Source organism: Alosa pseudoharengus, unplaced genomic scaffold (genome assembly GCF_046254945.1).
Source record: "Alosa pseudoharengus isolate Yale_2024_CS ecotype anadromous, Long Island Sound unplaced genomic scaffold, YU_APseudo_1.1 YU_APseudo_1.1_scf_8, whole genome shotgun sequence".
Taxonomy (NCBI): Eukaryota; Metazoa; Chordata; class Actinopteri; order Clupeiformes; family Clupeidae; genus Alosa; species Alosa pseudoharengus.
Window position 1 is genome coordinate 12,260,632 of NW_027468870.1, and position 15,605 is coordinate 12,276,236.

Below are 15,605 nucleotides of genomic sequence, written 5' to 3' on the forward strand. Positions count from 1 at the left end.
CCTGCAGGCCTTTACGGTGCTCAGCGACGATGACTGGTGAGAGTATAGCTTAAATAGTCTAGGCTGATATATTAACAAATAAAAGGCTTTTTGCCAAGATAGACTAAGCTGTTACGCTATCCAGACAAATCGTAGGCTTTTAGCTAAGATAGATTAGACTATGCGGAGATATTGATGTTAAAAGAACAGCATGCCTTTAGAGTAGATAGTCTAGGCTATGCTAACACATAGGATTTACATGACAAGAGTTGGTAAGTAGCTGGAGATAGAATACTTGAACCAAGTCCATGTATACCATGTTCCTCTGATGTGAGTGTGTTGTTGGTGCTGCTGCAGGGGGAAGAAGATCGAGGCCCTGATCTCCATCAGGTCTCTGGCTCAGCACCACGCCAACGTGCTGCTGCCCAGGCTGCATGATGTTTGTCTGGCCGTCAATCAAGAGGTGAGAGGCTCTCTGCTGGAAAACATTCTGGAGCACATGTTGTATCTTTTGTCCTGTTTCAAACTAGGCAATATCTATTGAAATGCCTTAATGATGCTACCAAAAGACATGATGTTAACTTTGTCAGTATTCTATACATGTCAAGTCAAAGCGGTGCAAGCTGTCATTCTAATTCCCTCCTCCCAACCAGGTGAAGAACCTGCGCTCAGTGGTGTCCCATGCTGCCATGGTGACGCTGGCCCACCTGTTTGCTCACCTGGGGCAGGACATGGATGCGGAGGCCGAGGGCGCAGCCCGGACACTGCTGCCGAAGGCTGGAGAGTCCAGCAGCTTCATGAAGGACATGGATCTGGCCTTGGGGTACATGGTGTATAACACCAACCCCATCCGCAGCATGAACGCTCTCATCAACGGAGGGCTCAGGTTAGGGGCAAAGAGAAAAAGAGAGCAGGGTTGTACTGGTTAATTGCTTTCTAGTGCTTCTCAACTTTCTCTGTGTTACCTGGCTATGTAGATGTCTGTATCAGTTGTTACTCACCTAGTTTGTCTGTTGTTTCTCTGTCTCAGCTGTTTCTCCTGGTTCTGTCTCCTTGTCTCCCCTGGATCTCTGGCTTATCCATTCTCCTGGTGTGACTCATTGGTTCTCTGCTTCTTCTTAGTCACAAACATACAGCCGTGAGGAAGAGCACTGCACGGCACCTGGAGAAAGTGACGGAGGTCATAGGGGCAGCTCGTCTCCTGTCCGGCAAAAACGACCTGACTGCCCGCTTCATCCATACTGCCAGCTGCCTGGCCCTTGACAACACACTGGAAGTCAGGTCGGGAGCCCTATTTCTCTATGTTTCCTTATCATTTACTTATTGGCTTTGTATAAAAGTGTCAGTTAAATTCATAAAAGTAAAAGTAAATGTTTCTAAATTAGCCAATCAGCAACAGTTTCTGTTCTATTATGAGCTATCCAAAAGTCATCTCATGTCATACAGCAATACTGAATGTAATTATCTGTCAGTGCATGGCATTGAAATAGTGTGTTTACAGCTAAAATATAGTGAAGAATTTGGGATTTAATATTTACTTTACAGTAGTGTCCACAAAAGTTATAGCCTGGCTGACACCTGACTGATTATCAAATCTCCATTGACACATCTTTCCTGTAAACAAATGTTTTATATTTAGTTGTTAACTCAATTCCAAAGTCTCTGAGAATCTGCTGAGCAAATTCAAACATAGATTTGGCAGGGTTCACCTAGGCTACATAAGTTACATTACATATACAGTATGAGATATGAGATCTTTTAGGAGGGCCAGAGGCAATGACAAACATGCCATTTTTCCAATTATAAGTCAGTGTACCATCAAAATGATGTTAAAGCCATAATACTTACAGTATATGCTTAAACATCATAAACTAATGAATCAGTGAATCAATGGGTGCTGATGTATTTTGTGTCTGAAACAGGAATCAGGCCCGTAACATTCTGTCTGTAGTGGCCTCCCATCCCGACCTCATCAAGATGGTGGAAAGGTTCGCCCCTCTGAGTGATCAAATCCGCATGAAGGACTTTATTAACAAATGCCAGAAAAGGTGGACTGGAAACATCACCGGACACCATAAACACTAAACACTTTTACTTTACATTTATTTATCAAAGTGACTAGCTATTCAGTATTGTTTAATCTGTGAACATACAGTGTAAATTGTCTTGGTAATGTGCTGTTTTTCCCCCCGCCAGACCTTTGCGTTGAAGTGGACATCAGAGCCAGGGCGAGACCGCACCCACGGGGTCACAGACACACACACAACACCACCATGTGTGACAAAACACACACACACACACACACACACAGGGCAGTGCTGTAGAGATACGCTAATGCACATCCTTTTCCCACATAAAATAAAGAAACAAAAATGAAAAAATATGTTTGTCTGCGCTGATTCAACTTTATAAAACTTTGAAACAATAAACAGTAATGAACACTCATTTTGATCACCTGAAAATCAAGTGCAAAGAGGTCGAACCAAAATGTTTATTATTTTTAATAGCCAACATACTCGTGGTGACAAGAAAGCAAAGTCCTCTAAGTCATTGGTTAAGAAACAACCCAGGTTTGATGATGTTTTAGCATTATCAGTTGGAAACAATACATTATTTACATTTTCTTGAAAAAGGATTACGGGAAACATAAGTTAGATTGCTTTCCCTCCTACTTTCCACACCAAATCTTATTTCTCACTGGAAATGCCTATATGAATTTTCAGGGGAATTTCACCTTTAGGAGGACCCTGAGGCACCTAACAACACTGAATAAGCAGAAGCTTGCATTTTCTAAAGCCACCACCTGACGATCTTCTCTTATTCTCTTCCCTCTCTGACCTCCCCGCCCCCCTTACATGGTCAAGTGTCTCTAGCTGAAACAAGTGCTAGCTTGCTAACAACAAGCATGAGAATGATAGCAATGTAGTTTGCACTGTAAACAACTGAGAATTTAAAGGGGAGTATCCTTCATGGATAACACCTTTTGTTAACAGCTTATTGTACTTTCCTAATCAGATATACTTTGAAACACTTTGAATAACATAAGCAGGCTTAAGGTCAAAATGTAAGCACTGTGTAGCAATCTGCCCACCCCCTTACATGGTCAAGTGTCTCTAGCTAAAACAAGTGCTAGCTTGCTAACAACAAGCATGAGAATGATAGCAATGTAGTTTGCACTGTAAACAACTGTGAGAATTTAAAGGGGGGTATCATTCAGGGATAACACCTTTTGTAAACAGCTTATTGTACTTTCCTAATCAGACATACTTTGAAACACTTTGAATAACATTAGGTATCTAGCCCAATATGTTTGTGTGCATAATAACGCTAAGCTAATGTTACATTGGATATATAATTGCCTTCCTGTCACTGCATTCCTAGCATCAACATGGTTGGTTGATTAACTTTGGGATTGTATCCCTTTCCATTAGGGTTTTATAGCGCTTTCAGTCATACTGTACACAGCCGTTTACAGTAGGTTAACCACCAGTCATTTACTGTTAGGGTTCTGCCATAGCCTAACTTAACTAGCTTACTACATGTTTCCATTGTGGTCTTAACTCTGAAAAGATAAAGTGATATCTATATCGCGTCTCCTTTGCTTATTCCATATCCAGAAAATACCAAGAAGGAACTAATTATGTGAACTTTATTTATTTATCGAGTAAGATATGGCGGCGCAACTTCCAAGCTCCATGTTGGCCTCCAGTCACTTTTACCGCTGTTTCCTCCGAAGGGGGGCGTGGTCGCCCTAAAAGACGGCAAAACCTGGCATCATCCACATGAACGCGCATGGCTAAGACAGGGAGTAGTTAAGTCGTAAATTCAGTTGGTGTTTTGTTACCCACCTAAGTTCAATTCTAAAGACTGGTCTTAACAAAGACCAACTTAGCAGTTAAGAGCAGTCGTAGCAAAGAGTTGGTGCAACCGGTGTCTGCTGTCTGTGCCCCTACGTCATAATGGTGAGGTCACCATTATGGGCGAAAATCGTCATTTCAGATCACTTGATGCATCTTCACCTTAGGACTCACCCGCTCGCTTCTCGGTAGCCTAGATATTTGGATTTTGCTCAGTAGATTATATTTAAGTTCTATACAATTTATTTTAAAGTAGCTCCTATATATCGGCGAAATTTGAAGTTCAATGGATTTTCAAAAGGAGTTCGGAAATCTCCATGCAGAAAATGAGGAGATGAAAAAAATGATGCTACAGCTCCTGATTTTACGCCAGGAGCAGAATCAGAACACGATGTGTACCGCATGTGTGAGTTCCCTAAAACATATAAGAGCCGGTGTACAGTTTTATATAGCCTAAATTATAACTAAATCTAATATTCCATGTTCCCTGCACTTCATTTGGCATCTATGCTGAAAGGGTAAAGGTCAATGTTTAAGTATGTTCTGATGATGGGCATCTATGAAGTGACCTTTCCAGGTCAAAGTTGAAAGGATACAGCTTTGGTCAAATCTGACTATCAGTCACACTTTTTGGGTTAGTGGTTACCATAGAGGTATTAGAACAAATGATGATATTGTTCATACAGCTACTTTGTAATGTTATTATAATATAATATCATTAATAATGTAATAATATAATGATGCCTTGGTTATTTACTAAATAGTGCACTATAGTGAAACCGTGAAGATTTCAAACGCAGCATTGCGGTTGGGCAGTTGTGTGTCAGAGGGTGTAGATGGTGGCCATGTTTGATGACATGTTGCCTCTTGCCTCTCTGCAGCCTCATCTTCTGACCTTGCCCCACGATCCCACAACGCGTTGGGGCCCACCCCAGCCCTTGCATGCCAGTGCGGCACCTGGCCAACGGAAGCTGCTAGCCCCCATACCCCCTGCATCCCCCCACCACCAGCTGCAGCGGTCTGTGAGGTCTACGCTGAGAACCCTGAGCGCTCAGCAGGAGCGCCAGGCTCGCAAGGAACTCCTGCAGGAGGTCCTGGAACTCGCTGAGGAGATCAAACTTGCCAGTCTCAATGATGCCAAGGCCTCGGACCAGACAGGCTGCTCTGTGGGCAGCCTCAGTCCTGTGGATCGCAGGACCCCGCCGGCGCCCCGTACTCTGCCCTTCCTCAATTCGCCCATTGCCCCTGCTATCCCCGCCCCCCCAAAGACAACCAGCCACAGACAGTTCCAGAGTAGACTACCCCGTCTCAAGAACACCATATCACTCAGTGGGGTCACTGCTGTGACAGGTGAGTAGTCTCTCTTATACTCTTTCTCTCTCTCTCTTTCTCTTTCTCTCTCTCTCTCTCTCTCTCTCTCTCTCTCTCTCTCTCTCTCTCTCTCTCTCTCTCACACACACACACACACACACACACACACACACACACACTCACACACAGAAGAATATATTGACTCAGTCTTTATTAGCCTAATTAAATATCAGTGCAGATATCAATACAAATAACAAAGTTGTTTGCCAAGGAAAATGTAGACTGGATTTCAGACAAACATATTTGACCTTTGACCTCCCAGAGCAAAAGTCTGTTGAGTCTCTGGCAGGGAGGCAGGAAGAAACGAGGGAGCATAAGGAGGTGAAGAAGAGGAAAGTGACTGAGGTGAGGCATACAAGCAAGACCCAGCCAGCCAAGAATCTGCCAGAGTTGGCCAAACTGCGCCCACTGTCCTGTCCCGAGCAGGCCCTCCTGCAGGCCTTTACGGTGCTCAGCGACGATGACTGGTGAGAGTATAGCTTAAATAGTCTAGGCTGATATATTAACAAATAAAAGGTTTTTTGCCAAGATAGACTAAGCTGTTACGCTATCCAGACAAATCGTAGGCTTTTAGCTAAGATAGATTAGACTATGCGGAGATATTGATGTTAAAAGAACAGCATGCCTTTAGAGTAGATAGTCTAGGCTATGCTAACACATAGGATTTACATGACAAGAGTTGGTAAGTAGCTGGAGATAGAATACTTGAACCAAGTCCATGTATACCATGTTCCTCTGATGTGAGTGTGTTGTTGGTGCTGCTGCAGGGGGAAGAAGATCGAGGCCCTGATCTCCATCAGGTCTCTGGCTCAGCACCACGCCAACGTGCTGCTGCCCAGGCTGCATGATGTTTGTCTGGCCGTCAATCAAGAGGTGAGAGGCTCTCTGCTGGAAAACATTCTGGAGCACATGTTGTATCTTTTGTCCTGTTTCAAACTAGGCAATATCTATTGAAATGCCTTAATGATGCTACCAAAGACATGATGTTAACTTTGTCAGTATTCTATACATGTCAAGTCAAAGCGGTGCAAGCTGTCATTCTAATTCCCTCCTCCCAACCAGGTGAAGAACCTGCGCTCAGTGGTGTCCCATGCTGCCATGGTGACGCTGGCCCACCTGTTTGCTCACCTGGGGCAGGACATGGATGCGGAGGCCGAGGGCGCAGCCCGGACACTGCTGCCGAAGGCTGGAGAGTCCAGCAGCTTCATGAAGGACATGGATCTGGCCTTGGGGTACATGGTGTATAACACCAACCCCATCCGCAGCATGAACGCTCTCATCAACGGAGGGCTCAGGTTAGGGGCAGAGAGAAAAAGAGAGCAGGGTTGTACTGGTTAATTGCTTTCTAGTGCTTCTCAACTTTCTCTGTGTTACCTGGCTATGTAGATGTCTGTATCAGTTGTTACTCACCTAGTTTGTCTGTTGTTTCTCTGTCTCAGCTGTTTCTCCTGGTTCTGTCTCCTTGTCTCCCCTGGATCTCTGGCTTATCCATTCTCCTGGTGTGACTCATTGGTTCTCTGCTTCTTCTTAGTCACAAACATACAGCCGTGAGGAAGAGCACTGCACGGCACCTGGAGAAAGTGACGGAGGTCATAGGGGCAGCTCGTCTCCTGTCCGGCAAAAACGACCTGACTGCCCGCTTCATCCATACTGCCAGCTGCCTGGCCCTTGACAACACACTGGAAGTCAGGTCGGGAGCCCTATTTCTCTATGTTTCCTTATCATTTACTTATTGGCTTTGTATAAAAGTGTCAGTTAAATTCATAAAAGTAAAAGTAAATGTTTCTAAATTAGCCAATCAGCAACAGTTTCTGTTCTATTATGAGCTATCCAAAAGTCATCTCATGTCATACAGCAATACTGAATGTAATTATCTGTCAGTGCATGGCATTGAAATAGTGTGTTTACAGCTAAAATATAGTGAAGAATTTGGGATTTAATATTTACTTTACAGTAGTGTCCACAAAAGTTATAGCCTGGCTGACACCTGACTGATTATCAAATCTCCATTGACACATCTTTCCTGTAAACAAATGTTTTATATTTAGTTGTTAACTCAATTCCAAAGTCTCTGAGAATCTGCTGAGCAAATTCAAACATAGATTTGGCAGGGTTCACCTAGGCTACATAAGTTACATTACATATACAGTATGAGATATGAGATCTTTTAGGAGGGCCAGAGGCAATGACAAACATGCCATTTTTCCAATTATAAGTCAGTGTACCATCAAAATGATGTTAAAGCCATAATACTTACAGTATATGCTTAAACATCATAAACTAATGAATCAGTGAATCAATGGGTGCTGATGTATTTTGTGTCTGAAACAGGAATCAGGCCCGTAACATTCTGTCTGTAGTGGCCTCCCATCCCGACCTCATCAAGATGGTGGAAAGGTTCGCCCCTCTGAGTGATCAAATCCGCATGAAGGACTTTATTAACAAATGCCAGAAAAGGTGGACTGGAAACATCACCGGACACCATAAACACTAAACACTTTTACTTTACATTTATTTATCAAAGTGACTAGCTATTCAGTATTGTTTAATCTGTGAACATACAGTGTAAATTGTCTTGGTAATGTGCTGTTTTTCCCCCCGCCAGACCTTTGCGTTGAAGTGGACATCAGAGCCAGGGCGAGACCGCACCCACGGGGTCACAGACACACACACAACACCACCATGTGTGACAAAACACACACACACACACACACACACAGGGCAGTGCTGTAGAGATACGCTAATGCACATCCTTTTCCCACATAAAATAAAGAAACAAAAATGAAAAAATATGTTTGTCTGCGCTGATTCAACTTTATAAAACTTTGAAACAATAAACAGTAATGAACACTCATTTTGATCACCTGAAAATCAAGTGCAAAGAGGTCGAACCAAAATGTTTATTATTTTTAATAGCCAACATACTCGTGGTGACAAGAAAGCAAAGTCCTCTAAGTCATTGGTTAAGAAACAACCCAGGTTTGATGATGTTTTAGCATTATCAGTTGGAAACAATAAATTATTTACATTTTCTTGAAAAAGGATTACGGGAAACATAAGTTAGATTGCTTTCCCTCCTACTTTCCACACCAAATCTTATTTCTCACTGGAAATGCCTATATGAATTTTCAGGGGAATTTCACCTTTAGGAGGACCCTGAGGCACCTAACAACACTGAATAAGCAGAAGCTTGCATTTTCTAAAGCCACCACCTGAAGATCTTCTCTTATTCTCTTCCCTCTCTGACCTCCCCGCCCCCCTTACATGGTCAAGTGTCTCTAGCTGAAACAAGTGCTAGCTTGCTAACAACAAGCATGAGAATGATAGCAATGTAGTTTGCACTGTAAACAACTGAGAATTTAAAGGGGAGTATCCTTCATGGATAACACCTTTTGTTAACAGCTTATTGTACTTTCCTAATCAGATATACTTTGAAACACTTTGAATAACATAAGCAGGCTTAAGGTCAAAATGTAAGCACTGTGTAGCAATCTGCCCACCCCCTTACATGGTCAAGTGTCTCTAGCTAAAACAAGTGCTAGCTTGCTAACAACAAGCATGAGAATGATAGCAATGTAGTTTGCACTGTAAACAACTGTGAGAATTTAAAGGGGGGTATCATTCAGGGATAACACCTTTTGTAAACAGCTTATTGTACTTTCCTAATCAGACATACTTTGAAACACTTTGAATAACATTAGGTATCTAGCCCAATATGTTTGTGTGCATAATAACGCTAAGCTAATGTTACATTGGATATATAATTGCCTTCCTGTCACTGCATTCCTAGCATCAACATGGTTGGTTGATTAACTTTGGGATTGTATCCCTTTCCATTAGGGTTTTATAGCGCTTTCAGTCATACTGTACACAGCCGTTTACAGTAGGGTTAACCACCAGTCATTTACTGTTAGGGTTCTGCCATAGCCTAACTTAGCTAGCTTACTACATGTTTCCATTGTGGTCTTAACTCTGAAAAGATAAAGTGATATCTATATCGCGTCTCCTTTGCTTATTCCATATCCAGAAAATACCAAGAAGGAACTAATTATGTGAACTTTATTTATTTATCGAGTAAGATATGGCGGCGCAACTTCCAAGCTCCATGTTGGCCTCCAGTCACTTTTACCGCTGTTTCCTCCGAAGGGGGGCGTGGTCGCCCTAAAAGACGGCAAAACCTGGCATCATCCACATGAACGCGCATGGCTAAGACAGGGAGTAGTTAAGTCGTAAATTCAGTTGGTGTTTTGTTACCCACCTAAGTTCAATTCTAAAGACTGGTCTTAACAAAGACCAACTTAGCAGTTAAGAGCAGTCGTAGTAGCAAAGAGTTGGTGCAACCGGTGTCTGCTGTCTGCGCCCCTACGTCATAATGGTGAGGTCACCATTATGGGCGAAAATCGTCATTTCAGATCACTTGATGCATCTTCACCTTAGGACTCACCCGCTCGCTTCTCGGTAGCCTAGATATTTGGATTTTGCTCAGTAGATTATATTGAAGTTCTATACAATTTATTTTAAAGTAGCTCCTATATATCGGCGAAATTTGAAGTTCAATGGATTTTCAAAAGGAGTTCGGAAATCTCCATGCAGAAAATGAGGAGATGAAAAAAATGATGCTACAGCTCCTGATTTTACGCCAGGAGCAGAATCAGAACACGATGTGTACCGCATGTGTGAGTTCCCTAAAACATATAAGAGCCGGTGTACAGTTTTATATAGCCTAAATTATAACTAAATCTAATATTCCATGTTCCCTGCACTTCATTTGGCATCTATGCTGAAAGGGTAAAGGTCAATGTTTAAGTATGTTCTGATGATGGGCATATATGAAGTGACCTTTCCAGGTCAAAGTTGAAAGGATACAGCTTTGGTCAAATCTGACTATCAGTCACACTTTTTGGGTTAGTGGTTACCATAGAGGTATTAGAACAAATGATGATATTGTTCATACAGCTACTTTGTAATGTTATTATAATATAATATCATTAATAATGTAATAATATAATGATGCCTTGGTTATTTACTAAATAGTGCACTATAGTGAAACCGTGAAGATTTCAAACGCAGCATGGCGGTTGGGCAGTTGTGTGTCAGAGGGTGTAGATGGTGGCCATGTTTGATGACATGTTGCCTCTTGCCTCTCTGCAGCCTCATCTTCTGACCTTGCCCCACGATCCCACAACGCGTTGGGGCCCACCCCAGCCCTTGCATGCCAGTGCGGCACCTGGCCAACGGAAGCTGCTAGCCCCCATACCCCCTGCATCCCCCCACCACCAGCTGCAGCGGTCTGTGAGGTCTACGCTGAGAACCCTGAGCGTTCAGCAGGAGCGCCAGGCTCGCAAGGAACTCCTGCAGGAGGTCCTGGAACTCGCTGAGGAGATCAAACTTGCCAGTCTCAATGATGCCAAGGCCTCGGACCAGACAGGCTGCTCTGTGGGCAGCCTCAGTCCTGTGGATCGCAGGACCCCGCTGGCGCCCCGTACTCTGCCCTTCCTCAATTCGCCCATTGCCCCTGCTATCCCCGCCCCCCCAAAGACAACCAGCCACAGACAGTTCCAGAGTAGACTACCCCGTCTCAAGAACACCATATCACTCAATCACTCAGTGGGGTCACTGCTGTGACAGGTGAGTAGTCTCTCTTATACTCTTTCTCTCTCTCTCTTTCTCTTTCTCTCTCTCTCTCTCTCTCTCTCTCTCTCTCTCTCTCTCTCTCTCTCTCACACACACACACACACACACACACACACACACACACTCACACACAGAAGAATATATTGACTCAGTCTTTATTAGCCTAATTAAATATCAGTGCAGATATCAATACAAATAACAAAGTTGTTTGCCAAGGAAAATGTAGACTGGATTTCAGACAAACATATTTGACCTTTGACCTCCCAGAGCAAAAGTCTGTTGAGTCTCTGGCAGGGAGGCAGGAAGAAACGAGGGAGCATAAGGAGGTGAAGAAGAGGAAAGTGACTGAGGTGAGGCATACAAGCAAGACCCAGCCAGCCAAGAATCTGCCAGAGTTGGCCAAACTGCGCCCACTGTCCTGTCCCGAGCAGGCCCTCCTGCAGGCCTTTACGGTGCTCAGCGACGATGACTGGTGAGAGTATAGCTTAAATAGTCTAGGCTGATATATTAACAAATAAAAGGTTTTTTGCCAAGATAGACTAAGCTGTTACGCTATCCAGACAAATCGTAGGCTTTTAGCTAAGATAGATTAGACTATGCGGAGATATTGATGTTAAAAGAACAGCATGCCTTTAGAGTAGATAGTCTAGGCTATGCTAACACATAGGATTTACATGACAAGAGTTGGTAAGTAGCTGGAGATAGAATACTTGAACCAAGTCCATGTATACCATGTTCCTCTGATGTGAGTGTGTTGTTGGTGCTGCTGCAGGGGGAAGAAGATCGAGGCCCTGATCTCCATCAGGTCTCTGGCTCAGCACCACGCCAACGTGCTGCTGCCCAGGCTGCATGATGTTTGTCTGGCCGTCAATCAAGAGGTGAGAGGCTCTCTGCTGGAAAACATTCTGGAGCACATGTTGTATCTTTTGTCCTGTTTCAAACTAGGCAATATCTATTGAAATGCCTTAATGATGCTACCAAAGACATGATGTTAACTTTGTCAGTATTCTATACATGTCAAGTCAAAGCGGTGCAAGCTGTCATTCTAATTCCCTCCTCCCAACCAGGTGAAGAACCTGCGCTCAGTGGTGTCCCATGCTGCCATGGTGACGCTGGCCCACCTGTTTGCTCACCTGGGGCAGGACATGGATGCGGAGGCCGAGGGCGCAGCCCGGACACTGCTGCCGAAGGCTGGAGAGTCCAGCAGCTTCATGAAGGACATGGATCTGGCCTTGGGGTACATGGTGTATAACACCAACCCCATCCGCAGCATGAACGCTCTCATCAACGGAGGGCTCAGGTTAGGGGCAGAGAGAAAAAGAGAGCAGGGTTGTACTGGTTAATTGCTTTCTAGTGCTTCTCAACTTTCTCTGTGTTACCTGGCTATGTAGATGTCTGTATCAGTTGTTACTCAAGCTGCCCCTATGCTGCCCCTATGACCTATGCTGCCCCTATCACCTAGTTTGTCTGTTGTTTCTCTGTCTCAGCTGTTTCTCCTGGTTCTGTCTCCTTGTCTCCCCTGGATCTCTGGCTTATCCATTCTCCTGGTGTGACTCATTGGTTCTCTGCTTCTTCTTAGTCACAAACATACAGCCGTGAGGAAGAGCACTGCACGGCACCTGGAGAAAGTGACGGAGGTCATAGGGGCAGCTCGTCTCCTGTCCGGCAAAAACGACCTGACTGCCCGCTTCATCCATACTGCCAGCTGCCTGGCCCTTGACAACACACTGGAAGTCAGGTCGGGAGCCCTATTTCTCTATGTTTCCTTATCATTTACTTATTGGCTTTGTATAAAAGTGTCAGTTAAATTCATAAAAGTAAAAGTAAATGTTTCTAAATTAGCCAATCAGCAACAGTTTCTGTTCTATTATGAGCTATCCAAAAGTCATCTCATGTCATACAGCAATACTGAATGTAATTATCTGTCAGTGCATGGCATTGAAATAGTGTGTTTACAGCTAAAATATAGTGAAGAATTTGGGATTTAATATTTACTTTACAGTAGTGTCCACAAAAGTTATAGCCTGGCTGACACCTGACTGATTATCAAATCTCCATTGACACATCTTTCCTGTAAACAAATGTTTTATATTTAGTTGTTAACTCAATTCCAAAGTCTCTGAGAATCTGCTGAGCAAATTCAAACATAGATTTGGCAGGGTTCACCTAGGCTACATAAGTTACATTACATATACAGTATGAGATATGAGATCTTTTAGGAGGGCCAGAGGCAATGACAAACATGCCATTTTTCCAATTATAAGTCAGTGTACCATCAAAATGATGTTAAAGCCATAATACTTACAGTATATGCTTAAACATCATAAACTAATGAATCAGTGAATCAATGGGTGCTGATGTATTTTGTGTCTGAAACAGGAATCAGGCCCGTAACATTCTGTCTGTAGTGGCCTCCCATCCCGACCTCATCAAGATGGTGGAAAGGTTCGCCCCTCTGAGTGATCAAATCCGCATGAAGGACTTTATTAACAAATGCCAGAAAAGGTGGACTGGAAACATCACCGGACACCATAAACACTAAACACTTTTACTTTACATTTATTTATCAAAGTGACTAGCTATTCAGTATTGTTTAATCTGTGAACATACAGTGTAAATTGTCTTGGTAATGTGCTGTTTTCCCCCCCGCCAGACCTTTGCGTTGAAGTGGACATCAGAGCCAGGGCGAGACCGCACCCACGGGGTCACAGACACACACACAACACCACCATGTGTGACAAAACACACACACACACACACACACACAGGGCAGTGCTGTAGAGATACGCTAATGCACATCCTTTTCCCACATAAAATAAAGAAACAAAAATGAAAAAATATGTTTGTCTGCGCTGATTCAACTTTATAAAACTTTGAAACAATAAACAGTAATGAACACTCATTTTGATCACCTGAAAATCAAGTGCAAAGAGGTCGAACCAAAATGTTTATTATTTTTAATAGCCAACATACTCGTGGTGACAAGAAAGCAAAGTCCTCTAAGTCATTGGTTAAGAAACAACCCAGGTTTGATGATGTTTTAGCATTATCAGTTGGAAACAATACATTATTTACATTTTCTTGAAAAAGGATTACGGGAAACATAAGTTAGATTGCTTTCCCTCCTACTTTCCACACCAAATCTTATTTCTCACTGGAAATGCCTATATGAATTTTCAGGGGAATTTCACCTTTAGGAGGACCCTGAGGCACCTAACAACACTGAATAAGCAGAAGCTTGCATTTTCTAAAGCCACCACCTGACGATCTTCTCTTATTCTCTTCCCTCTCTGACCTCCCCGCCCCCCTTACATGGTCAAGTGTCTCTAGCTGAAACAAGTGCTAGCTTGCTAACAACAAGCATGAGAATGATAGCAATGTAGTTTGCACTGTAAACAACTGAGAATTTAAAGGGGAGTATCCTTCATGGATAACACCTTTTGTTAACAGCTTATTGTACTTTCCTAATCAGATATACTTTGAAACACTTTGAATAACATAAGCAGGCTTAAGGTCAAAATGTAAGCACTGTGTAGCAATCTGCCCACCCCCTTACATGGTCAAGTGTCTCTAGCTAAAACAAGTGCTAGCTTGCTAACAACAAGCATGAGAATGATAGCAATGTAGTTTGCACTGTAAACAACTGTGAGAATTTAAAGGGGGGTATCATTCAGGGATAACACCTTTTGTAAACAGCTTATTGTACTTTCCTAATCAGACATACTTTGAAACACTTTGAATAACATTAGGTATCTAGCCCAATATGTTTGTGTGCATAATAACGCTAAGCTAATGTTACATTGGATATATAATTGCCTTCCTGTCACTGCATTCCTAGCATCAACATGGTTGGTTGATTAACTTTGGGATTGTATCCCTTTCCATTAGGGTTTTATAGCGCTTTCAGTCATACTGTACACAGCCGTTTACAGTAGGTTAACCACCAGTCATTTACTGTTAGGGTTCTGCCATAGCCTAACTTAACTAGCTTACTACATGTTTCCATTGTGGTCTTAACTCTGAAAAGATAAAGTGATATCTATATCGCGTCTCCTTTGCTTATTCCATATCCAGAAAATACCAAGAAGGAACTAATTATGTGAACTTTATTTATTTATCGAGTAAGATATGGCGGCGCAACTTCCAAGCTCCATGTTGGCCTCCAGTCACTTTTACCGCTGTTTCCTCCGAAGGGGGGCGTGGTCGCCCTAAAAGACGGCAAAACCTGGCATCATCCACATGAACGCGCATGGCTAAGACAGGGAGTAGTTAAGTCGTAAATTCAGTTGGTGTTTTGTTACCCACCTAAGTTCAATTCTAAAGACTGGTCTTAACAAAGACCAACTTAGCAGTTAAGAGCAGTCGTAGCAAAGAGTTGGTGCAACCGGTGTCTGCTGTCTGCGCCCCTACGTCATAATGGTGAGGTCACCATTATGGGCGAAAATCGTCATTTCAGATCACTTGATGCATCTTCACCTTAGGACTCACCCGCTCGCTTCTCGGTAGCCTAGATATTTGGATTTTGCTCAGTAGATTATATTTAAGTTCTATACAATTTATTTTAAAGTAGCTCCTATATATCGGCGAAATTTGAAGTTCAATGGATTTTCAAAAGGAGTTCGGAAATCTCCATGCAGAAAATGAGGAGATGAAAAAAATGATGCTACAGCTCCTGATTTTACGCCAGGAGCAGAATCAGAATACGATGTGTACCGCATGTGTGAGTTCCCTAAAACATATAAGAGCCGGTGTACAGTTTTATAT